Genomic DNA, 27,931 nt, shown 5'->3' on the forward strand with positions numbered 1-27,931 from the left:
TTATTTTATTAATTATTCTTTCTTTAACATGATAATATTATACTCCTCTTACTTATTATCATTTTCTATTTTTATTTTATTTTATCAAATAAGGTACTACAATGATCAATGGCTCAATGAATATCCTACTTTAGTTTCTCTATACAAGAATATGGAGATCAACCAAGAAAGACCAAAATGTTTTAGGAAATAGTTTCCTAACATGGATGAGCACAACAAGTTGAATTTAGAGTATGTAGATTTTGCAGGCGTAAATGGGGATTTTAGAGATTTTGATTCCCCTCAAAATCAATATTCTATGAATCCTAAGGTTTGGTGGGTTAATCATGATGCATCGCACTAATGCTTTAAAACATAGTCTTAAAGTTTTTTTACACAACATTTTTCAGCATCACGTGCTAAGAGGAATTGGATTATTTACTCTTTTGTGCACTCAGTGAGAAGAAATAAGATGACCCTAAAACATGCAGAAGATTTGATTTTCATTCACAGTAATCTTCGTCTTCAATCGAGAAAAAATCCACAATATGCAGAAGGAGAGACCAAGATGTAGGACATTGGTGAAGATGCATTTGACACATTTCACTTGATAGAGTTTGCTGTTTTTTTTTTTTAATAGAAAAAGTGGATAATGTAGATGAATGATTTTTGTTATATTTGATAGTGAAATGTGGATTGGTTTGTTTTTTCTTTTTGGCCTATTGTTAAATATTAAATTTAATAGGGAAACATGGATAATTTGTTTTTTTTTTTATCCTCCAAATTTTATGGATTATTGCAATGGTATATAGTTGAATTTGTCAAATTGAAACAATGAATGATATTAATAAATATTGGATTAATTTTTTTCATGTAAATTCATTACAAGCTCTTTTTATTATTTATTTATTTATTTGTGTTTATATATAAAAATATGCATTTAATATACATCATGTTCCGAGATGTTAGAATTATCTATTTTTTGAGAAATTACATATTGACGTGTTGTGTCATGTGTCGGTGTCAGTGCTACATGACTGCATCTTTTGTTCTCTTAAGGATGTTCACTGCTGTTGTTGTCGTCCTCAATGTTCAAAATCTGTGGGGTATTGTTGGAATTGAGGCTGACCATTCCCGCAACATTGGCACAGGCAGAATAGTAGGAAGAGGCTGAACGTTGTCTCTCGATGTCTGGACGTTTCGTTTCCATCCATAGCCTACTCTCTTTCCTTTGTAGGACTAAGCCGTGTAGATATTGCGCATGGGCAGACCCCGTGCTTTGAACCATCTTAGAGAATGCGCTCGCTTCATTTGACAGCAGATTCTCTGGAGTATCGTGCTCTGCAACCTGAAGTGAAAGTTGAAAGCATCGCAATTGATACGACAATAAGAAGAAGAAACGCCGCTACATTGAAATGCATGAATAGTTCATTGGAGACCCACGGTCCTTTTATGTTAAATCGAATTAGAGGATTAATTTCACTTCTTATTTTTTCAGAAGTGTCAAGCGCCGTAATAATCATACTTCAGAGATGAGAGTGGATGTCACTTTCACATATCCATGATGACAGACCGCTAGTATGCATTTTTAGCTAGCACCGATGCGTGGATGGTGAAGAGCAATGTTAGAACATACTTGGCCAGCATCTAGCACAAGAATTCGGTCGGTGTCAATGATAGTGTTAAGCCTGTGAGCTATGATGAGCATGGTGCAGTCGTTGAATTCTTCATGGATGGTTTTCTGGATGATAGCATCGGTTCCAACATCAACGGCCGCAGTTGCTTCATCGAGAACAAGAATCTTTGATCTTCTTAGCAATGCTCGAGCAAGACACATCAGTTGCCTCTGTCCGACACTAAAGTTCTCTCCGCCCTCAGAAACCTTGACAGGACACAGCCAACGTCAATATCAATGGAGATTTTTAGCTTCGTCTTTCTTAACTCATAAGAAAGAACCCATGGATACATTTTAAAGCCAATATAATAATTCAGAGCATTGCATTGGCCACTTGCATATAGACAAGTCGAAACATATACATAAATTGACATTTCAACTTCAGTTAAGACTTCAGACACTATGACGTTTTTGTTGGAGAAAACTCCTATCAGATTTTGAAGCTGACAAAACTTTGATTCTGAACAATATCAGACTTTTCTGTAAAACTATCAAAATCTATCTTACATCAGAAGTCTGCCTACTCTGACTAGTTCCAGACTGAACGCAGGTGAAGAATGAAGACTTAATCAGACTCAGGATTATTTTTCTTCCTTCAAGGTTTCAATACATACAAGATATATCATGCTTTCTAGTTGGAAATATCACCTACCATATTAGTTATCTTTATTTGAATTAATTTGGAAACAAATTATTTTGGAAGGCAAGCTTATTTAGAAAGAATATATTAATAGAAACCAAGATCCTAATTGTATGGGTGACCAGAATTGACGGACTTTCATCTCAATCTTCAAACAGCTTGAGATCTCCTTTGATTGATTCTATCCAACGGGTTAATTGAAAGAATTCCTTTGAAAAGTGTCACCGGTTGAGAAGGCATGGAGGAGTATTTAATGAGGTTTTTCAAGTCATTAGAGATAGTGCGTGAAAGAAGAATTCCAAAGTCTAAAGATTCCCATTTACTTGTTCTTCCTTACACAGTGCTCAAATTTGTATTCAAAGAGAGAGAGACTCAAAGTGTGACTTCATGAGAGTAGTAGAGACTCTTCATTGAGAAGTTAAGATTATAAGGCTGTAATTCTCTTTTGATTCATAGTGAAAACCAGCCAGAAAGCTGTTAGCATGGGAGAGTGGACATAGGCTTAATCTAAGCCGAACCACTATAAATCTTGTGTTCATTTTCTCTTCTCTGAACTCCTTTATTTCACTTGTTGTGATATCTTTTTGTGTTTTAAAATAATTGTTAAAGTCTGAATCTTTCCACAAAATCTGTTGGTTATCAGACTTAGTTTAGAAGTAAAGTATTTTCACTGCTTTTCGTAAAAGTTGTTTTCACACCTATTTACCCCTCTCTAGGTGTTTATACTAGCCCTTTCAATTGGTATCAGAGCTCGAGTGTTTACTTTATTGAAGTGTTTTTACTGCTAAGCTAAAAAATTTCTATGGCTAGTATTTTGACTCTAGGATTGATTGAAGGACAGAACAACACTAGACCTCCTTACTTCGATGAAAATGAGTATAATGTATGGAAAACAAGATGAAGGCATTTCTCAGATCCAGAGATCCCCTGGAGTGGGATGTTGTTGAAAAATGAATTAATCCTAAAGCAACATCAGCTTCAGACAAAGGGATAGAAGTTATCGATGTTGATGAATCAACTCAAGTTGAAATTGCCAAGAGACAGGCTCTTGATGCAAAAGAAATCTATTCCTTGTACTGTGCTTTGTCTTCCACAAAATATAACCAAATTTCTTCTTGTGAGACAACAAAAGAAGTTTTGGACAGACTACATGTTACCTATGAGGGGACTGATCGTGTGAATGAAACAAAAATTAACATTCTGCTTGGACAATATAAAGCCTTCAAAATGAAGCTTGGAGAATCTATTTCTGATATGTTCAGTCGCTTCACATAAATTGTGAATGGCATGACTTATCAAGGTCAACCAATTTCTGGACCAATGAAAGTCAACAAACTACTACGCGGACTTTCAAATGACTGGAATCATGTGAAGACTTCAATCAGAGAGACTCAAAAGGATTATGCCTCTATCAGTAGATAAACTAGTTGTCACACTTCAATCATACAAAGTGGAGCAGATCAATGATGAGGAAGATTCAAAAGGTAAGAAATCGATTGCATTAAAGTCTAACATTGATTCTGATGATACAGATTTGGAAGATGATATGGATGATGAAGAACTGGCCCTTATGATAAAGAAATTCAGAAAACTAAACAGAAAAGGTAGAAGGTTCAATTGGAAGAAACAAAGCACACAGAATTCGCAGAAGAGACCAATGGAGGACATTGAAGCTAACAAGGATGTTATATGCTTCGAGTGTAAGAAGAAGGGGCACATCAGACTAAACTATCATTTGTTGAAAAAGAATAAAGGAAAATCATAGAAATACAATAAAGCTCTTAAAGCATAAACCTGGAATAACACCGAATGTGAAGAAAGCGAAGAAGAATTTGCAAACATATGTTTGATGGCTCACTCAGAGTTAGACTCAGAATCAAAGATTGACACTGATTCAGATTCTGACAAAGAAGTTCAGGTTAGTAACTCATAAATTCCTGTTAAAGTCTCTATGTATGTAGATGAACTTTGCATCAATCTCAAATCTTCTCTTAAAAGAATCTCCGAACTGAAGAAAGGGAATTCTAAGCTCAGGCAATAGGAAGTTCTTGGAAGGAAAAGTTTGAAAGTCTGAAAAGATGTTTTGACAACTTGAAAGAAAATTCTGATTCTCTTTCAAAATAAAATGTTGTTTTGAAAATGGAAATTTCAGATATTTCAAAAAGGTTTTCAAAGGGTTAAAAAAAATTAGAGAAAATTCTCACAGCTCAAATACCCTATTTTAACAAATCTAGTCTGGGTATGAATTCTGAAACTATTTCTTTAATTGATTTTTCTAAAGTAAAAGAAAGATTTAGGCAAAGACCCGCAAAGACATTTTATAAAAATTTTAAGAAAGTATTTGTTAAACCTGTTGGCTGAAAAGCTCTTAAATGTTCTAAGTGTAATAGCTCAGATCATTTCGAGAAAGAATGTCCTAAGGTTTGGAGACCGGTTAAGAAAGATTGAGCAAAAACTATTTTTAACACTAACATCCTTGGATCCAAAAAAAATCTAGGTACCAAAGAAAATTTGAGTTTTTTCTCTGATTGCAGGTCATCATTAAAAGAAAAATCAAATGCTAGTTGGATAGTGGTTGTTCTAAGCATATGATAGGAGACTTAAGCTGTTTCGTAAAGCTTAATAGACTAAGAGGAGGAAAAGTTTCTTTTGATGGGAACAACAAAGGGAAGATTATAGGATGCAAAACCGTGAAAATTGGAAGTCTGACTATCAACAATGTTTCCCTGGTGAAAGGTCTAAATTATAATTTGCTGAGTATAAGTCAGCTTTGTACATAGGTTTCAAAATAACTTTCAAGAATGCATTTATTCTAAAATAAGTCAAGACTTCTCTCAATCCATTACTGGGCGAAGGCATGGCAATATATATCTTCTAGATGTAAATCCAAAAGATACATAGTGTCTTGTTTCTATTCAAGATGAAACAAGTCTCTAGTATCAAAAGCTTAGTCATGTGAATATGAAGCAGCCTTGTTGCCATGCCTTTGCCTAGTAACGGATTGAGAGAAGTCTTGACTTATTCTAGAATAAATGCCTTCTTGAAAGTTTATTCTGAAACCTATGTACAAAGCTGACTTATACTCAGCAAATTATAATTTAGACCTTTCACCAGAGAAACATTGTTGATAGTCAGACTTCCAATTTTTACGGTTCTGCATCCTATAATCTTCCCTTTGCTGTTCCCATCAAAAGAAACTTTTCCTCCTCTTAGTCTGTTAAGCTTTACGAAACAGCTTAAGTCTTCCCAATTTGACTTATCAAAAGACTGAGTTATGCACCACTTGTGTCTTGGGAAAGCAAGTTTGAAGTTCTTTAAAACCAGTAAATCAGGTTTCTCCCAATCGAGCATTGCAGCTTCTTCATATGAATCTTTTCGGTCCAACAAAAACTCAGAGTCTTGGCGGCAATAAATATTGTCTAGTAATCATAGATGATTATTCACGTTTCACTTGGATATTCTTTTTGGCAAACAAGTCTGAAACTTTTTCATACTTTTCAAGTTTTGCTAAGAAAGTTCAAAACAAGAAAGGTTATGTTATTTCTAGCATAAGAACAGATCATGAAGGTGAATTTGAGAATCAAGATTTTACAGACTTCTGTAATGAATCTGGTTTTCAACATGTTTTCTCCTCTCCATATGCTCTAGAATAAAATGGGGTTGTGGAAAGGAAAAATAGATCGTTACAAGAGATGGTTAGAACTCTATTGATATAAAGCAAAATATCCTCTCGATTTTGGGTAAAAGCAATTTCTACTGCCTGTTATATCATCAACAGGGTATTTCTAAGGCCTATCCTAGAGAAGACTCCCTATGAAGTATATAAAGGAAAGAAGCCAATGTGTCCTACTTTCGTGTCTTTGGCTATAAGTGTTTTATTTTGAAGAATGCAAATGATCGATCTGAAAAGTTCGAGAAAAAATCAGACAAATGAATTTTTCTTGGGTACTCTATGACAAGCAAAGCTTATAGGGTTTTTAATAAAAAAAACTCAATCTGTGGAAGAATCTATGAATATCAGATTTTAGGAAAAAATGTAGATTCAACCAGATCAGGTTCAACTTGAAGAGTTTGAACCAATTCCAGACTTAACAAAGTTTGTTTCTCCCGAAGAGATTCAGACTTCTGGAGTACAGCAACAGGCAGAACACGAAGACTCAAACAAAACACAAGATCAACAGATTCCCAAATCAAATAGCAATTGGAAGCACAAGTCAAGTCATCCCAAAGAACTCATCATTGGCAAGATTGATGAAGGAATCCACACCAAATCATTGGCAAGACTCTAGTGCGATAGCACTTGTTTCTAAGATAGAGCCAAAAGGAGTAGAAGAAGCATTGTTTAATGAAAGCTAGATAGAAGCTATGCAAGAAGAACTCAAACAATTTAGCATCAATGATGTATGGGAGCTGATTCCAAAACCCAAAGGCAAATCTGTAATTGGAACAAAATGGGTTTTCAGAAATAAGATGGATGAGAAATGAAAAGTGATCATAAACAAAGCAAGGCTCGTGGCTAAATGATACATACAGGAAGAAGGGATAGAATATAACGAAACCTATGCACTTATAGCAAGATTAGAAGCAATTAGATTATTGCTTACTGTTACTTATTTACAAAATTTCAGGTTATTCCAGATGGATGTCAAAAGTGCTTTCCTTAATGGATTCATACAAGAAGAAGTCTATGTGGAACAACCTCTAGGATTTGAAGATCTAAGAAAACCAAACTCTATCTACAAACTGAAAAAAGGCATTGTATGGTCTAAAGTAGGCTCCACGAGCTTGGTATGAAAGGTTGAGTAAGTTTCTAACTCAGAATGGTTTTGAGAAATGAAAAGTGGATACTACTCTGTTTATGAAAAGAGAAGGAAAAGATTTTCTGCTTATACAGATTTATGTAGATGATATAATCTTTGGTTCTCCTAACGAAATTCTCTGCAAGCAATTCTCAAGATCTATGCAGGATGAATTTGAAATGAGCATGATGGGTGAATTGACCTTCTTTATGGGATTGAAAGTCAGACAATCAAAGAAAGGTATATTTATTTACCAAGAGAAATATGCCAAAGATCTTATCAAGAAATTTGGATTGGAGAATTGCAAGAGGACAAAAACTCCAATGTTGAGTTCATCAAAACTAGGCAAGGATGAAGGAGGAAAGAGAGTAGATCAAAAGTTATACAAAAGCATGATTGGTTATCTTCTTTATCTTACTGCATCTAGACTTGACATATTATTCAGCGTGTGAATATGTGGAATCCAAGAGAATCTCACTTAAGTGCTGTTAAACGCATCATAAAATATGTTGCGACTTTTCTAAAGCTAGGTCTATGGTATCCAAAAGAACGAGACTTTACTCTTCTTGGTTATTTTGACGCTGATTTAGCTGGTTGTAGAGTTGACAAAAAGAGCACATTTGGTACTTGTCAAACGTTGGGACAAATGCTGGTATCTTGGTTCTTAAGGAAACAAAGTGCGATGGCTTTATCTACAACAGAAGCAGAGTATGTTGCTCTTAGGTGTTGTTGTTCTCAAATTTTATGGATTAGACAACAACTAAGAGACTTTGGAATAGAAGAATCCTACACTGAGATTAGATGTGACAACACAAGCACTATAAATCTTACCGAAAATCCAATTCTTCATTCAAGAGCAAAACATATAAAGATCCAACATCACTTTTATAAAGGATCATGTTTAGAATGGAGAGATTATGGTTCAATTTATTGAGTCAAAGAATCAACTGGCAGACATCTTCATGAAACCTCTGGAGAAAAGCCTATTTGAGTCAATTTACAACAAGCTGAATATTATTTCTCCTATTGGTTAAAGTCTAAAGATGATCAAACTCAGAACTTCAACTTGAAGAAGCCACTTCGGTATGCACATTTTCTCAAATCTAGGTATTTTATTTTTAGAATGTAAATTCTAAACATGTATGATTTTATCTAAATCGTTGCTTGCCTATTTTATTTAAATTATTATTTTCTTGCTAAAATTCGATTTTAATTTTTTTAGCAAGTAACCATTTTTAAATTTGTTCTTAAAAGACATTTCTTTTGTGTCGCTTCATTTACCTTTTTTCGAATTCTTTAAATACCTCAAAACATTTCATTTCGAGTATAGCCTTTCAAAACCCTAATACCGAATCTCTTCTCCCTCGACTTTTACGCTCAAAATTTTCTACAAGTTTCCATCTTTCCTTCACTTGAACATGTCGTCAAAATCCTCCAAGTCTACATCTATGGCGTACCAGTGGAAATCCTCTCGAATAGCAAGTCAGGGTCCTCAAAATATGCCTGAAGGACCAACACATTTTGATCTTACTGGTGAAGAATCTCCGTAGAACTCCCCTCACCAACCTGTAAATGAAGAAGTTGAGCAAGAAGCGATTCCTCTCAAAGTTTTGACACCCTAAGTACTTTACAAGCATTATTTTTATTTGAAGCAAGGTGGATCTCCAATGACCTTTATCATTGATTTTCTGAAAAGTCATGGGCATGGAAACGAAACTATGTTCTTAAGAGCCATAGAAAGATTAGGAGTGGCGCCGAAGGGTTTGGCAAAAAAGGCTTTTCTACTTTTTCTTCTGATCCTCGATTCAGTTTAGAGAGTCAGCCTGAAAATAAGGATGATGATGAGAGATTTTTACGAATTGTCAACCCCGGATGGGTGTGGCTACTGACGTCCCTAGAGAAAGAACAAGATTGTTTCGTTCCAAAGAGCATAAAAAGGTTTATGCTCAAATGCTAAACAAAGGGGTGATAACCCCCCCCCAACAGTTGACTTTAACTTCCTTGACTCCATAAAGGCTGACTTGAGGGAAAGGTTAGCCAATTTGCAACTTGAAAAGTTTTGTGCTGAGACGACTAGGGCTTATCCCAAATTGACACCGTATTTTTACTCCAATATGTATTTCTTGGATCGAACTCACATTCAGTTCACTGTTTGTGATAAAGTGTTTGTTGTGGATGTGAACATTCTGGCTGATATTCTTGGAGTTGAACGTAGTGGTTTTCTACCAATCAATGTCTCCATAAGTCAAGCCACTTGATTTCTAGTGAAGGACAGACTGCCGAGTGGAAGTATCACATACTCTGGATTGCCAACATCAAACATTCTATTGCACAAAATTGTCATTAACTACATTAGACCCAAAGCAGCCTCCAAAATTAATGTTTCGAGATTTGAAGCAAAGATTATGTGGGCTATTTGCAATGGAATTCCCTTCTCTCTGCTGCACACCATCTTCTTGCATATGTACAGGAATGTGATGAAAGAAAAAAGACAATTGCCTTACTCTACCTTGATTACAAAATTGCTCCGACACTTTCAAATCTAGTTTCCCCCTCAACTCTGCTCAAGAACTGTTAGTGCTATGGAGATAGGGATGAAGATGATCTCCAAAATGCGGATGAAGGATCTGACTAAGGCCATTGAGCTTTTGAAGAAGGAATCCTCAAGCAAACTCAAGGAAGGATCTACGGCTGCAAGGAAGCAAAAAGGAAAGGATGTTGCCCAAACAACTTCAAAGAAAAAGAACTCTACCCTCTTGATAGACAAAGAAAAGGAGGATGATCTAACAATATCTGCGCTAGCCTTGCGAAATCTTCAAGGTTATGTTGACTCTAAAGAGACAAAAGAAGAGGACAGAGAACAAGAAGTAGAAGAAGAGAGTGATGCAAAAAAGAAGGATGAAGATGTTGATTCTAAAGCAACAAAAGAAGAGGAAAGAGATCAAGAAGAAGAAGAGGAAAGAGAACAAGAAGAAGAGGAAACGAGTGATGTTGAAAAGTCAGCAAAAAAGAGGAATGAAGATGAAGATTCTGATGGAGACAGTGGTGCAATACCACTATTTGATGAAACTGAAGAAAACAAGGAAAATTTTGCAAGAAAGGACACCGAAGAAGAAAGGAGATCTAGCGTTGAAAAGGAAAAGGAACTAGAAGGAGAAATCTCATCTCACCTTGAAGGCACCAAAACAGGGGGAGATGTTGAGAAAACTCCTATTTTTGCACCTACTGCTAGTGATGGCATTAGCAAATCTCCTACAAACAATGAAGATGTTTTCGCATCTCATTTTCCTAAAGTTGATGCAGAAACTCCAAGTCATGGTGCAAAACAAACTGCCCTAGATCAAGCTGATGTTCCCTCATTTTTGAATACTCCACAGATTCACTTCGCTAAAGCTAGTGCTCAAACAAAACCTGAGGCAAACTATCCAAAGATAGTAGAGCTCCTTTTGGAGATAAAAGCTCGACAATATGCAATGGAGGTTGAGATTCAAAAGCTACACACTGCCTTGAGATCTACTTCAGATTTTCTAATTGGCTAGGTATAGTCTCTAGATACACAAGTTCAGACTTTGAATCAACGGGCTTCATAGACTGTAGCCAAAGTCGAGAATGTCTATCATCAGTGCCAGGAGAAGCTTGAGGAGGCAGTGCAGTTACTGGGGATTTCCGACTCGTTCGAGTTCCTAGACAATCCTGATTCACTCTATCTTTTAATTCTAACTTTCTATTTTGACTTTCTCTTTCTTTTTGCTTTTGACAAAAAGGGGGGAAATGAGAGTAGTTTTAAATGTTTTTATTTGAACTTGTTTGTTTGAACTGGTTATGTTGAACATTTAGATTCTGCTCTGCAATCAACTTTTTGTGGTTGTGATTATGGACTTGGATTGAACTTTTGTCTAAATTGTCAAGAATAATGTATTTTCTATGGTTGCAGAATCAATGTTATCTAGATCTATAACAATCTGTTTCTAAAAGATATCATGTACTGCTAAAGTATTGTTTTCCAAGATATAAGTTTTAAATCTGCAGGAAAGTTTTTTCACTATAAAAAAAAAGGGGAGATTGTTGGAGAAAACTTCTATAAGATTTTGAAGCTGACAAAACTTCGATTCTAAAGAATATCATACTTCTGTGTAAAACTTTCATAGTTTATCTTACATCATAGGTCTACCCACTCTAACAAGTTCCAGACTGAACGTAAGTGAAGAATGAAGACTTAATCAGATTCCGAATTATTTTTCTTCCTTCAAGGTTTCAGTATGTACAAGACATATCAGGCTTTCTGGTTGGAAATATCACCTACCATATTAATTATCTTTATTAAAATTAATTTGGAAACAAATTATTTCAGAAGGCAAGCTTATTTGAAAAGAATCTACTTATGGAAATCAAAATCCTAATTGTATAGGCGAACAGGATTGCCGAACTTTTATCTCAATCTTCAAATGGCTCGAGATCTCCTTTGATTAATTCTATCTAATGGGTTGATTGGAAGAATTCATTTGGAAAGTGTCAATGGTCAAGAAGGCATGGAGGAGTATTTAAGGAGGTTTTTCAAGTCAATCGAGATAGTGCGTGAAAGAAGAATTCTAAAGTTTGAAGATTCCCATTTACTTGTTCTTCCTTACACAGTGCTCAAATTTGTATTCAAAGAGAGAGAGACTCAAAGTGTGACTTCGTGAGAGTAGTAGACTCTTCGTTGAGAAGTCAAGATTATAAGGCTGTAATTCTCTTTTGTTTCATAGTGAAAACCAGCCAGAAGGCTGTTAGCATGGAAGAGTGGACATAAGCTTCATCTAAGCCAAACCACTATAAATCTTATGTTCATTTTCTCTTCTCTGAACTCCTTTATTTCATTTGTTGTGATATCCTTATATATTTTAAAATAGTTGTTAAAGTCTTAATCTTTCCGCAAAGTCCGTTGTTCATCAGACTCAATTTAAAAGTAAAATATTTTCATTGCTTTTCGTAGAAGTTGTTTTCATATATAGTCACTCCCTCTAAGTGTTTATACTAGCCCTTTCAGTTTTATGTATTGAGAAAATGTTACACAAGGGATCCTCTAGTTTTTTTCGCAAGTAAAACAATTCCAACGTCTATACACTCTGCCCACTATCCTACCGTGTCTTTGCCAGATATGATGGCTCTTTTACTCTACCTTGTGGTCTATAATTTAGTTCAGAAGGAGGGATATCATGCATTTAATGGAAACTCTGCAGATATTATGAAATTAGTCTCTCCGAGGAGATTTCTCCAGTGAGACGAGCTAACCATGTTGCAAGCAGAGCATTCAAACAAGTTATAATCATACACAGAAGACTATAGCTACTTCTTTATAATCAATGCCGTCTCATCTCCTTTAACTTCAAATTTTTTTAACATCTGTACTCATTTAAGATAGATAATGTGTTTCAAAAAGTATAGGATGCAAATCATTGTTTTTCCTATATAATGCTTCGCTGAGAATCTATTGTATAAATGCATGTCAAACTTTTTTGTGGCAAAAGTATACCCCAAGTGCCAAAAGTTGGCACGGATAGACACTTAAATGTTAAAAGTTACGAAAATGACATTTAAGTGCCAAAATTGGAACAAAATGAATCATTTAAGTACCAATCCAGCCAAAATGGTGGCCCAACGGAGATTCTCTTCCCAAGACCTGTTCCGCCAAGGCAAATTGCATCTCACCGTTTTGCACTTACATTGCCAAAGAATCGCCATGTCAGCATTTTGGCCGAATTGGCACTTAAGTAATCCATTTTGGTATGATTTTGGCACTTAAGTGTCACTTTTGTAACTTTTGATACCTAAATATCTCTTCGTGCAACTTTTGGCACTCCAAGGGTCCCGGTGTCTTTGCTGAGCACTAATTCAAGTCACTTGCCTTGTATCAATTCAACTCAATTTCTCTCCTCTCTGCCAATGAGCATTAAACTAGTCAATTGTTATCATCACTATCTCAACTCTTGCATGCTTTAGGCAACGTCTAACAATCCTTTCCTTCACATTTTGTGACTTAAATATTTTACTGTTAAACATTGTTAGGTAAATTCCCATATTTACATCAACATAAACCTGAATTCAGTAGGAACTGCAATGATCCCTTCATCAACATTTTGCATCTAGTGACTTAATTGCAAGCTTACCTCAACATCTAGACCATAAGAGTTCCTCCTGATGACATCCTTCAAATGTGCTCTCTCCAGAGCCTCCCAAAGGCCAGCGTCATTGTGTTCATTGAAAGGGTCGAGATTGAATCTCACAGTTCCTACACAAAATTAAAAAGAAAGAAACTATTGCAGATGATATTTAGTCTCCAAAAATAATGGAATCTAAAGTTTCTTTGGGTATATCATAGCAGCTTCTCAGTCCACAGTAATGGAGTTCAGTGTATGCAGTTATGATTCGTACTGTAGCCTTTTTCACATGAAATATCGGACATCACATTAAAAGAAAATTGGTCCTTTTTGTCCAGAATACTACTTGGAATTAAATCAAAGTAGGACAGTGAGTTAAGACATTTGAACTGATTAAGATTGGTCAGCTGGATTGTTCATGTAAAAAAGAAAGCAACCGTCCCAAAGCAGTTGAGTAAAGACTTGGATTGCCAGAATTGTGAATAGCTCTTGTGAACCGATGCTTGCTCCAAGGGATAAAAATGTTCTGGAGCTCCAATATTGGACATAATAAGTGAGAGAGAAAACTCTCAGCTATGGATTGGTCTGAGGGCATAGCAATATCAACCAGTGAGAAGACTGAAATGCATGAACTTGTTAGCTAAATTTCCTATAGAATATGAGAGAGGTTGAGGGAAACGGGGGAGGGAAGAACGTAGAGATTTTAACAAATCAGTTAGGTAAATAAAAGATTTTCGCTGTACCTACCCGAGAAAAGAACCGGTGATTGTGGTATGATGCCAAGGACTTTCCGCAAATCTTCCAGTCCTATTTTAGAAGTGTCACATCCATCAATCAAGATTCTTCCTTTCTCCAGCTCAACAATTCGGAACAAAGCATTCATCATGCTAGATTTTCCTGAACCAGTTCTTCCGACTATTCCCAGCTTCTCACGGGGCGCTACAGTAAAAGACAATCCACGCAAGATGGGAGGAAGTTCAGTTCTGTAACGAAGGACCACATCATCGAATTCGATTGATCCCAATGAAGGCCAACTGGGAGGGGGCCGGTTGTTCTCTATTATAGCCGGAGCCTCGGAAGGCAACTCTATGTATACACCCACACGCTCTACGGCATTTAGACTATTCTCAGCTCTGCTTGCTTGTCTCAGAACACCGCTCATAAGGTTCGTTATATTCAAAGTGTAGCTGAGGAGGAGACCCATAGTTGAAGCAAATGCTGCTCTGTTTTCTGCTTTTCCGGTCTGCATGACTGCAAATGTCGCAGTCAACCAGATCATTATGCCTCCTAGAGTCTCCAACCTAATGGAGCGCCAACGGTTGCAACTGATATTGACAAGGTTGAATCTGATATTATTGTCCATGGCCTTGGCATTAATAGTGGCCCATCTATCATATGCTTTATATGCATGTATTGTCGCCAAGCCGTTCAATGCTTCTCCGAATTGCGCATATACAGGAGATCTGGTGATTGAATCCAAGCGTTTCAGTTCACGAGATGTAGTCTGTAAACAACACGAGACAAACAATTAAAAGGAAACTATATCAAAACTTCCAAAGTAATCGGCTATGGGCAGAGGATGAAACATCCGTTAGAACAAGAGGGGACAAAGACAAGTGTTATATGACTTTATTATGGTACTCACTTGAGTGCCATAACATTTTTTTTAAATCAGTTGAGTGTCATAACTTCTAAAGAACGTTCACTAGAGTGTCATGAATTTTAATTAATCACTTGAATGCCGTAACTTTTTAAAAACATTCACCCAATCGCCGAAATTCTAACATGGCATGGCCTTTTTGGTATAGGTTTTTAAAAAGTTTGGGCAATCAAGTGATTGATATAAAAATTATATGACAGTCAAGCAATCAGAGAAAAAGTTATGCACGCAAGTGAGCACCATAGACAAGTTAGGCACTGAAGTGATCAAAAAAAGAAAATCATAGCCTTCAAGTGAGCATCGTACGAAAGTTATGACTCTTATAGTGTCTGTTTTTGGAACAAGAGATGTAATGCTATCAAGATCTACTGTTTCATATTAACACCCCCTCTACCAAAAAAGAAAAATGATGAAAGGATGGACAAAAGGAACTTTCATTCTGAGCCGTTTGTGCTATTATAATCACTGTTTCATATAAAGGAAAAAAGACATATTGCTTCATACTGTAGAAGGATAATGGAAATTGTGTTTCAGAATTTCCACTAGGAAACATTTTAATGCCGGTGCATAGTATCGCAAGCATCACCAAAAAATGCAAATACTACATGACGTTGTCAACTTATGTAGCAAAAGAAAATAGCTAACCCCGCTTAGTGGGACAAGGCTTGGCAATTTTGTTGCAAGTAGCAGAGCAAGTATAACCATGTATGAAAAAGCATTAGGGTCTAAACAAGACTCTGCTCACCTGATAATACAGATAGGCAGCATAAAACAAGATCAAGAGTGGCATTATGGCCCAAAGAGAGATTGTGCTCACAATTCCTATAAGCACAAAAGTCGAAAGTAGCTGCCAGACCTGGATCATAAACATATTCACAAGTTGGGCAACATTGCAATCTATGTCACCTAGATCCTTGGCAAACCTGTTGATTATTCTTCCCATTGGGTTTGTGTGAAAGAAAAGCATCGGTGCTCTTAATATAGACTGGAGCATAGAATCGTGCAATCTTCTTGCCGCATGAAGACTTGAAATGATCAACCAATAAGCATTAGTCAGTGTCACGGTCACCTGATTCACAGAAACATGGGAGTCATCACGGAAGTTGCTAGAAAAACCTACACTTCAGGTGACATATTCCCAGACGCACCAAAGACTCTAAAACACAGAATTCTAAAAATATAGCAGAGCAAGCAAATGGTCTGCATGATGCTATCAGATTCTCATTAAAATTACATTTATCTTTTCTGCACTACTAACACGGTAGTGTAATCCAAACTCAAGGACTAAGGGGTAACGTGGCTTCCCCACTTCATCAATTATCAAGAAAGAAAGTATAGAAGTGCAAGCTACTGCCTAAAAGATATTAAACTTAGAAGATCCATCGACTAAATTTTGACGTACCTGACTAAAGGACAGGAGTGTGTAGATCAATATGTAGAATCCTGGTCTGTAGTTCTCTGAAGTGCTTTTATCTGTCCAGAAACTCAACCACATGCTACTTGAAATTCGAAGAACTTCAGTTGAAATATAGCATATAAAGAATACTGACACCACCCACAGGCCTCCCAGGGCTCCTTTGTACCTAAAATTGATTAAGTGAAAAAGAAAATAAGTTCATATGCATGTCACAGATAAGTAGCATTATTGCTATGTAATTCTATACAATGTGGTCCAGATTTATGAGTCCTAATAAAAATAGAGGGAAAAAACATTTTACCAAACAAAACACAGTATTCGGTTTTCACTAAAAAGGAATTTGAAAATACATCGACGTAGGTGCTTATAAGCATTTAATGATATGCATGACACATGGTTATCATGTGGAGGAAACCTAAGTATCGCAGGAAAAGGCACATTGAGACCACATTTTGAGTGATGTCAAGTGAACCTGAGAAACAAATGTTGCACAAACTTACAATTACGTCAATATTTTCTCAATCAGCATTAGCAGTATTAGGTGTTGCATGGACTTTCTTGAACTTTTTATTTGAGATATCAAACGTATATTGAGGTCATCTAATTGGCTTATGTGAACCCTACTTCCATTGTAGAGTTCATGAAAGCTTTTCAGTCTTGAATTTCTTATCCAGAAATAAGCCTATTTTGTAAAAACCTGTCCATACAATAAGTGTTAAAAGTTAAAGCTTCATATCATGGATTTTACTACCTCATTAGGACTTCCCAACTCACGACGCCCGTTTCCCGCTCCTCTTGCTTAATAAGTACCGACTTCCCTCCTTTACCTTTCTTCGCATGGCTTTGATCTTTTGGCAATTCGTTAACAATGCTGTTAGCTGCTGGTCTGGTTGTTTTCTCCTCTTCTTCTGTTTGTAACTTTATTTTTCCTGCATTCTCCAGAAGTTTCTGGAACAGTACACCGTTTCTAGAGAGCTCCTCAAAAGTCCCCTCCTCTTTGACCATTCCTTCATGAACCAAAATGATTTGATCCACTTGAGGAAGAAAATGTAGCTGGTTTGTGACAAGAACCCGCGTCTTCCCTCGCAGATCTTCCTTGATACAACTATTAAACACCTGTAACTGACTGTGGGTTAGTATAAGAGATTCTACTAAATGGAAGATCTAATAAATATGAAACTAAAGTTCACTCTAGACATGGAGATTAGTTAAGCCAAAAGTTTGGATACCCCCCTGTTAATAACTAAAAAAAAAAAACTGGTGAAACAGAGACGATAATAGATATACCTAAATTAAAATTAAGGAGTCCCAAATCAGAAAATACTTTTGAAATTAGCAGACATTGCTTCAATTATTCCAAGAATGATTGCAGCAAGTTATCTTTAACTGAAGCATTTGTGTATGCTTCGCATAAAAAGCTTTTCAAGTATACAGGTAATTGTTGAGGCCCTATAACATCAATTGCTACACCTGGGGTAATCTGAAGTGACTGATATCCTGCCTCATGAGTATCATACCTGTCGACCAACATGAGCATCCAGAGCACTTAACGGGTCATCAAATATGTACACATCTGAATTTGAGTAAACAGCCCTGGCCATTGAAACCCTCTGCTTTTGCCCTCCGCTTATATTGACCCCTCTTTCACCAATCTCTGTAAGATCGCAACCCTGAAGATTAATTGAAATAGATAATTAATGGATCAAATCCCACGTTAATAAGAGAATCTTGCAAAGCACTGAGTCCCACTTAACTGGAAGCAAATCAAGATCATGCTCCAGTTCAGTAACGCTGACTGCCTTCCAATATCTTTCTGGTTCAAATTCAGACCCAAATAATATGTTGTCACGCAGCTGATATCACACACTAGGGATTAGGACACGAGATAAAATGATGATATTGTTCCCAATATTGACAGAAAAACAAAACCAGCACTGTGCAACTTACAGTGGCATTGAAAATCCACGACACTTGAGGAGCATAAGCAACAGTTCCTCGTATAATAACGCGCCCATCGGAGATAGGAGGGAGTTCTCCGAGCATTGCGGATATGAGAGATGTCTTTCCCTCTCCAGTACCACCAATAATAGCAACTAAGCTACCAACTGGTATGTCCAGATTGATGTTCGACAATGTGGGTTTTTCTGCCTGAAGTTAGCTGAAAATTTAGCCTCCAGTTGAAAAAAGATACTGGATTGGAAACCTCCATAAATGACCATATCTTATTGTGAAATTTTGTGGGACCATTACCAACTGTTCTAAAAACTTAAACTATTAGATAAATACGTGATTTATTACTTAAATATTTTAACACTCCCCTCACGCTTAGTCTGGTCTTTTACCATAAGAGATTTTGTGAGACTACCGATTGCTCTAAAAACTTAAGCTGTTAGATGAATGTGTAATTTATTATTTAAACATTCTAACACTTATATCATGAGAATGACATAGTTACATTAACTTGAAACCTCAAAATGATGGAAAACGAGATGCATTCCTCTAAATTTTCAGATCAGTTATCTGCCACCTCAGACAATTAGCAAGAGTGAATTCACCCTGAAAAATTGCACTCTAGAAATTAGCAAAAGTTTCCATTTGCACTAATCACTTAACTAATTGTTTGAGTTGTCTCAACAAAAAAAATGTTTAAGTTGTTCAATGAAGCTGTGCTTTAAATTTTGATTATGGCATCAACTAACTTCCGGGTTAATGAAAAACTTTCGATATGCCTTTATCCTTCAAATCACAGGAGTGATTATTTCTGTTTATAAACGCATGGTCAATGGTGTTAAAACCCCTAAAACCTAGACAATTCAAACATACTTAAGTCAACAGTTTATTGACATTCAAAAGGGAAAAGGTAAGTGATTTTGCCAGAAAAATGAGGCAAGTCTTTATTTGACCTTTGAGTCCCATGAAAAGTGCCCATCTTTGATTGAAATAGCTGGCTGTCCTGGCTCGATCGGTGGATTTGGAACTACAACTGTCTCTTCTGTTAAAATAAGTTCCTCCAAACGTTGCAGGGAAACATTTGCGGTAACAACCTGGGACACAAAAGTATGTTTGGAAACTGAAATATGACATACATGTGTTCGCAAGCACAGTTACAATAAGGTTGCCAGATCTAAGATGGAGAATATGCATCATCTTTGAGAAAGCAAATATAAAAAACCTTAATAACCACAAAACGGAAATTTTGCTTCCACTTTCCAAATATTATAAAAGCAGTTTAATGATTACAGAGTTAATTATCACAAAATGGGTTTAGCCTTCCCACTTAGTTATCAAATTGTTGTTACAGGTTTAACCTTCAACTAATTTAATTTCCACTTTTATGCTATTTCAACAACTACACAATCAGTTTAGTTTAGAAAAAGATGCAGTATATTTCCACTTTTTGCATGTTTTGTTATCCAACTCAAAGGATCAAACCCATCAGTAAAATGATCTATTGCAGTTCACCTTTGATATACTATCTCATTTTTCTAGCAGTTCAATATTGTCAATCATTCGCAAAAGCAAGATGAATTAATACTTAAACTGGATGAGGGATATTGTGAACAACATATCCAAAGTAAATAATTAGGAGGAAAAACAAAATGATATTTTCCACTGACCACATAATAACCGCACATGTTGATGTTGACAATGGGTAGATCAGTAGACTATTCTTTTGAGTACAGAGATACAGAAAAGAGGGTAGGATGAAATGAAAGAACCTTAGACATCAGGTTAGGTAGCGTGTTTAGAGGAAGCTGTAGCACCGCAAAAAGAGAAAGTGATGTAAATGCTCTCGCTGGTGTCAAATCCCCACCAAGTAAAGTGAATGTCCCAAATGAGACAACGGTTACAATGACGGGGATGCTGTTTAGTATGAAGCTGTTGAGCTGCCACCAAAGTTAAACTCTCAGACATAGAAAACCATCTAGCATTATGGAAGAGAAAATTCCGTGACCATTAGCTCTCACGCCCGCCTGACAAAGAGGATCCAAATTCATTTGTCTACTGCTAGTTGAGAAACAAATGGAGACTATTTTTCCATGCACATTTTGGGAATAAATCTGCTGATTCAAAAACAGCTAGTATAAGTCTATGACTACTCAGCATACATGAAATGGATAACGGAGTCCAAGACCAGATGGATGATTTGACACAGTAAATCAATCATCTTTCTCAATTTTACACTAACTTAATGTCATGTATGAAAAGAAATAAAAAAATTTTGAATTGCCAGCACACAGGTACTTATGAAAGTATTTTAACTGCTGTCGGTCTGCTTGGTAAGTTTACCCCAGACAGAAAGCCAAGACACGTGGTTCCATAAATAGTGGGTTCACAATTTTTTTTTTCCCACAATCAGTTTCCAGCCACTGAGGTTTTTTTCTCTCCCTCCCTCTCTTTTTCTCTCTCTCTCTCTCTCTCTGGGCGTGCACGCGTGCGAGTGTATGGATTTGTGTGTGTGGGTGTACATGTGTGTGCTCGTACATATGTATTAGATACTGACATAGACATGCATATCGGGGAAAGAAAGAATTTTCCAACTGTCAATACAGATGATAGATAATTCCACAATAAGAAAGCATAAGTTCATCTTAATTTTGAAAACATTCATACCGCAGATAGTATTTGTGCTCTACGAAACCACAAAATCTCATCATTTCGTACTTCTTGAACTCTAGATTGAAAGATCTTTTCCCAAACATAACATCTGCAAGAATTTTTCCAATGAATTTCATTCGTCATAAAAAGAACACAGCCAAAGAAAACGTAGACCAGAGCTTCCCACTTATTCAACATACTTCGCAGTGTCCATTGCTGCCAAAATTTCATTCATGAGGCTGACTCTCTTGTCAGTACACTGCAGCCCTTCCTCTGTAAGTTTTCGCATTTTGCTGATTATGACCGTCTAATTAGCCACGTAAAAGATTAGAACATGTAAGCCAATTGATTGACAGATGGAACAGATAGACGATTAATAAATATGATATAAATGTTAATCCATGATCTAAGAGTGATGAAGTGGTAAAGAAAACCTCTTTTAGCTAACCGCGTGGCGAGTAATACAGAGATTATGAGTCTGAGAATTTCTTAATGAGCAAAGCAGTGTAGGCAGACATCGCTAATTTTGACTCATGGAACTCTTTACTTGTTGGACCATAATCCTTTGGTCATAATGGCAATACGATTTGATTGCATTCGTGTCTTAAGCAATCAGATTAGGCTTGCCCATAGTATGCGTTGTCGCACAAAGTGCCACACCAATATGATATTGCCTGTGAGCAATACTACTCTGATACAAATGCTACTATGTAGAAGTTTCAGAGGATAAACAAGCTCTATCGGGTACCTAGATCAGAATGCCCCCTTCCTAACAATTAAAGTTAAAGACAAGTGGGACGTTCAAGTCAGCACAAATATTAGCAAATATATGCTTTTGACTTAAATTGGTAAATGGTTACTGGTCATGGAAGAAATCAGCACTACTGATGTTATAGAGAGGATGATATTTCGAGGAATAAGAAAGCACAAGCTTACTTGCAATGGGATCATGAGGAAAAGCGTGAGACATCCAAGCAGCGAAGCAATGCCTAGTTGCTGGTACAGAAGAACCATGGTAATGACAATACAAAACGGAGCTGACCATAAGTTGTGAAGTTGTTGGCATACTTGCTGAACAATGTCAGGTATCAGGTAAGATGCAATTAAGAAAATCCTCTTTTGCAAAATCAGAAGAGCAGTGTTTATGATTTCTGAACTAAGTAAGATGTCACCATTGACTTAACTAAATCACGTTGCAGCAATAAGAGAACTATAGTAGCAATGTCATAGTCATGTCTGAGGTAAGAATCTCACCTGAAGTGCATTAGTATCTGTCGTTATCATGTTTGTTATCTTTCCAGATTGGAACTTCTTGCGACCCTCATGAGTGAGTCTCAAGGATTTGCAGAAAATGGCCGCCACCTACCAATTAGGTTAAATAAGCCATGGTAACTGCTCACCTATGACAGATGATGAAGTAGAACCTAGACTAAACATCTGAAACTGGGGATTAGTACACATCTGGTAGAGGTTTTACCAAAGTTGACCTCAGCCTAAATCCTGTCCGAAATGCATTCTGAAGATACTGGGCTTCACAAAGCACACCAAACAACTGAACAGAGTCAAATCAGAAGTCAATACCATATCCCAAAACAGCAATTTTCACATGTTTTATTGATGAAAGGACATGATCATGGAATCAGAACCAAAGGACAGAGGCACCGATAAATATGAGTAAAGCAGACAATATTGGCATATAAGTACAAATTTACTTTAGAGATAAATGCAATATACATGGGAATTTACTGTTTACAGAGGTGATGATTATATTTTCTTCACATATTGCACTATGAATATTTAACGATGTGCAAACTTAGAAGGAAAGGATTCTGTCTCCTCAAATAAATCAAAACCTTGACAAAAAACCAAAAGAGGATCATACCACACTGACAAGAATCAAAAAGGCGCAGACGTAACCAATCCATGCAGGGTCCCCTCTTTGCATTGACTGCACGTTGCAAAGAAAGAGGCATCAGAAAACCATTCCTGAAGCACCTAAAATAATCCACCATGATGTGAATGAAATACTAAAACAAAAGGTCAGTCTCTCTGCAGAATATTTTTTGCCATGGAAGGCAAGGCAATTGAGAATTCAAGATGAATGTGCCATAAAACAGAACGGTGAGATTCTCATTCAATTAATCTTAGTCCCTATGGTCATTATGCCATTGTTGTTCCTTTTGTCCTGTTCATATTGAAGCAGCTACTCTGTCACCACAGTACATGGAGCACAGTGAAATAATTACTAGAAAGTGACATGTTACCCTAAGAAAAACATGCTACTTCTGTTTCTGCTACGGTCTGCCTCCCCTAGGAACAACTCTTCTAGTTTTCCATCCAAAGATGGCCTATCAAACATAATTCTAATCATTTCAAGAGGAAACTCCACGGAAATTTTTTTTTCATAATGAAGCACATATTTCTAGAATATAAAGATTCGCAATTCCAGGATTTCATCAAAATTTTACAAGTAGAGTCCAGTCAAGCATTGAGTTGAAAATTGATGCCCACACATTCATCTTTGAAAGAGGAAACCGGGAGGGGGGGGTGGTTTGGGGACTTGGAACAACTTACCTGAAGGAGGTGGTTCAGCAATATGGGCCCTGCAAAGCGGGGAAAGATCGGTCCCAATCTGTAGTAATTCTTGTAAGAAAGAGTTACTAAGCTTCCAATGAGCATTGCATATTGAAGTGAACAGAATGGTATTGAAGTATTGTTATTATAGTGATCATTCAAGCTCAATCATGAGATGAATTTCTAGAGACTCCAGTTTTTCAGAAAATGCTTTTTTTTTCTTTCAGATTCATCAGTTTTAAATGTTCTGCTCGACCAAAATCACTAGGAAAGGAATCACAACATTTGATTGAGCACCATTCACGACTACTAAGGAATCCGAACATTTTGGAATGAGCCCGGTGTTCAATTAGATAATGAAGGGTACCTATGATACCTTAAAGAAGCCTCCCAACCAAAACCTGAAGAAGTAAAGGAAACGAGTAAAATGAGATGGGGAACGTTCAAACAATGAGGAATCTTACAGAATAGCACTGGACAGATGTCAGTGCACTGTCAAATCGAAATTGGAATGAAGAATGGGACATGGGACGCAATTTAGCCAATACATACCTTCCCCCAAGGCTGCTATTCAAAGCTCTTAAAAGCCACGGTTTGGGCCTTTGAGACTCTTTGGCCCAGCATTTCTGGAATCTGCAAAATATGAGATAACTGTGATGCTTTAGAATTGCATCTGAATACACAAAACGTTTGGGACACAGCTAAAGAAAAGTGACTGAAGCAAACCTTTTAAACAGCCTCTCAGTCCGATCCCAAGAGTCTAACTTCCAAACATCCTTTTCGGTAATTGGCCGGTTGTAGCCTTGCAGAATAAGTGGAGTCATCCACCCAAAGTATATCCCTTAGGGAGAGAGAGAGAGAGAGAGAGAGAGAGAGCTATTATCATTAGCAACAAAAGAAAAAGCATCTGATTAATAAAACATTAAACAAAATCCAACGTTCCATTTCACTAGACCCCCAAAGAAGTGTCTCATTTCAATTTTATTTTCAAGTGAAGCTATTATATGCTTCAGCGAGCAAGAGATATGCACAAACAGAGAACCAATAAATGCCACCATCAGAAAGCAAGTAATACAAGCAAAATGGACTTGTTAAGCAGACAATCAAATGCCAAATTACTAGTTCAGTAACAGTGCTTATTGGAGAACGAGAAGCAGTGCTTTGATATGTCAATCCATAAAGAATAGCTGAACTGGTCTGGTCTTATGGAAAACAAAACAGCACTATTGGATAGGAAAAATTGAAGTTCCGGTATCACTCACTTGAAAAAATGTTGACATGCCTTTCAGGACAAACTTGCTCCTCTCCTGGAAGAGCCTCGTATTTAAGACTATCAAGAGGCTCAGTTTGGATCATTGTATACTCTGGATAAGGAACCAGATTTGGAACGTAGACCAAAAGAAGAATCCCAGATGAAACCTACACCAAAAGAAGCACAAAAAAGAAGAAGATTTAGTCGGGATTCTTTAGATCAAGATAACCAAGAACAGACAGAAATTATAATAATTGACAAGTGTTCTCAGCAGGAGCTGTTAGTTCAAAAGGTTAGGAAAGTTCTAAACAGATGAGTCAGGACTAAGGGTTTATTGAAATAGAAGTAACCTGGCAAAAAACCTTGCTGATACACAGATAAAGTGCAGACCTGCAGGATAAAGAAGTTGGATATTAGGTCTTCCCTGGAACATCTGAATATGGATCTTAAACTCTAGAACATTGTGATGCATTATGACAGAATAACCTGGTTCCTAAAAGTTTTTAAGTCCCCTAAGAAGATTTCCAATTTTAGAGTTGATTAAGGCAACTAAGTCTACAACTGGCTATCATCTTTGACCAATCAAAATTAGTTTCACATTCCCAAAGAGAGATTACAGTGTCACCTTAATTTTGGCGACTCGACAGAGGCATGCTTCCAGAAAATACATATACAGTATGAAAGCTACTTAACATGAAATAGTACTACTAGCTGCATGTGCCAGTTTAAGGAAGCAATTTAACCATATTGCAAGAGATGGATGGAAATATTTTGCAAATATATCCTCTGCAATAATATATTTTAATAGAAAAGTAAATTCTTTTGACTATTTTCATCAATCTGCATAGTTCGAAGAGAAAGAAAGAGAGAGAACATCTAATAACGACCTTTAATTTCTATACTCACATTCAGTTGTGTATATAGGAGAATATCAGACGTGTATACTCTGATGTATGAACAGTTAAATGTCTGCTGAAGGATAAAAACTAACCTATGATGCTGATAGTGGTCTCTCATTGAGAGGATGAGATTGAGCATTACAGTTTCCCCCACCAGAACATAAATGAGTCCAAACCGCACGTACCACCTGAACTCCCGGATGTAAACGTGTGTTTCTAGGCCAATCATAACTAGCATGGAGCACCAAGCAAGAGACTCTATGGTTAATGAAACCATCTGCCAAAGAGAAAAGTTACAAAACAAATTAGACTCTCAGTTTGCTGGCCAATGTAAAATAGCAACATTTGAGATTGTTGCGGACTGGTGATCTGAAGACTCACAGTATGACACAGATTGCAATCTGTTATGGTCAGACATTAGTCGGCAAATGTAATTGAAATGCGCAGCATGGCAGCAGCAGAAATAGAGTTGTGGAATTTAACAGTTAACTATATCCGTTAGCCATTCCTGACTGAGAGGGTTAAACTCAGAACCTATGGAAGTTGGAAAAATTCACATGTGCAAAGAAGGATGTTTTCCATAAAGTTCATCAATTTATCAAAAGACTAAGTGTGCAGGATGTTGCAGCAATGAGGATTGCAGTAGCCCTGTGAGGATTTATTGGTGCCAGGCTTCTTCCAAAAGAAGGTAGTGGAAACAAAAAAACGAAAGGGGAGTCAATTAGCTAGTGAACAATTTCGGTCTATTGCTTTCTTATTTTGTTAAGGCTGAGCAACTAGCTACCAAATGTAAGTTTGTTAATAGGACTTACTATATGGGACTCTGTCGATGTGCATGACCACACATTAAACAAAATAACCAGCAAATCAAGATTGTTCATCAAACAAAGAAAGATTATGTGAACATTGGAGAGATGAAGTTAGGTTTTCGATAGAGTAAATTTCTACCTCATATGGAAGGAGGCTAGTCTGACCATCCAGATTGAAAACGGAAAAGCCCATCACCAACCTCAGCACAGGCTCGGCAGTGCAGTAAAAAGAAAGCAATCCCAACATATAGTTGTAGCATTTCGACCTCAAGTGGTACCTCTGGACCTTTGAAGTTGTCTTGATCAACCAAATTCGGTAGCAGCAGAGGCCCAGAAGAACCAAATAAGATATGGAAATGACCAAGGAATCAACAGCACAAGGTGTGTATGCACCGAAAGCGCTTTCTGCTCTCCTTGCCCAAATCTCATTTGCCACCGGCTGGCAATACCGTTCGAACGGCTCAAAACCCATCTTTCAAATGATCGTGTAAGGTATCTGCCAGTTCAAGTAAGTACTTCTTCGCTTTCCAATCGAAATGAATCCTTTCCTACAACAGCAAGAGTCCATCACAACTGCTTCAGTTAGCACTGCAAGTATTTTAACGAAGAAGTCCAATTAAACAAAAACTTGCCCCGAATCAATGCACATGTTCAGAAACTTCCATCATGAATACTGCAGGGAAATTTGGAAGTAGAAGTAGTTAAGAAAGAAAACCCACTATGGTGAAGTCACAAGAAGTCACAGTCCATTGAAGATTGCAGTGCTAGCAAAGTCACAGGCCATTGCTCTCTGTTCCAAACAAAAATCCCATTTAAATTTCCTCAACTTGACTTGAGCTTTAGAAAGTTCACAATCATCAAAACAATGCTTTGAGCTATGACCCGAAAGAAATTAGAACTCCATTGATTTCAAACAAAATTAGAAACAAGAAAGAACATTTAGCGAGTGCTTGGAGTAGGCCAACAAGAGTGAGTGTGTGAAACAGACGTCAGAGGGAGATGAATCATCACCAAGAAAAAGGGATGAAAGAAAAAAAGGAAAAAGGATGAAGAAGCGGGACGTTGGGAGCGTGTGATTGTATCTAAGGAGACAAGGAAAAGAGGTCCGAGACGGATAAAGAACATTTGGTGTTGTGCATCATTAAGTTATAGTCTTTTTTTTTATTGTTTTTGGCTTGTTCATTGGACTTGGACTTACACAGTCATACTAATTAGCAAAGACTAGTGACAGACATTCCTGTTCAAAGTCAATTATAATCATTTTAACAATTTACTTTCTTGATTTGGTATCCTTCTTTATAGATAGGGATAATTACATGAATGATTCTTGAACTTTGATCTAATATGAAATGTCATTCTCAAACTTTTAATTTATTCAATGCAGTCCCTATATTTTCTATACATATTCAATTTAATTCATGAGTTATATAAAAAAATTTCAATATTGCCCCTAAGCCAAATTAATAAAAGAACAAGATTGAATATTTTAAT

At 36.7% G+C, this 27,931-nt stretch overlaps 1 pseudogene; it reads right to left on the bottom strand.

Moving 5' to 3' along the window:
• Positions 1-882: 882 nt before the first annotated feature.
• Positions 883-27,521, bottom strand: LOC104429763 (annotated as a pseudogene).
• Positions 27,522-27,931: the final 410 nt, after the last annotated feature.

Source organism: Eucalyptus grandis, chromosome 4 (genome assembly GCF_016545825.1).
Source record: "Eucalyptus grandis isolate ANBG69807.140 chromosome 4, ASM1654582v1, whole genome shotgun sequence".
Classification (NCBI taxonomy): Eukaryota; Viridiplantae; Streptophyta; class Magnoliopsida; order Myrtales; family Myrtaceae; genus Eucalyptus; species Eucalyptus grandis.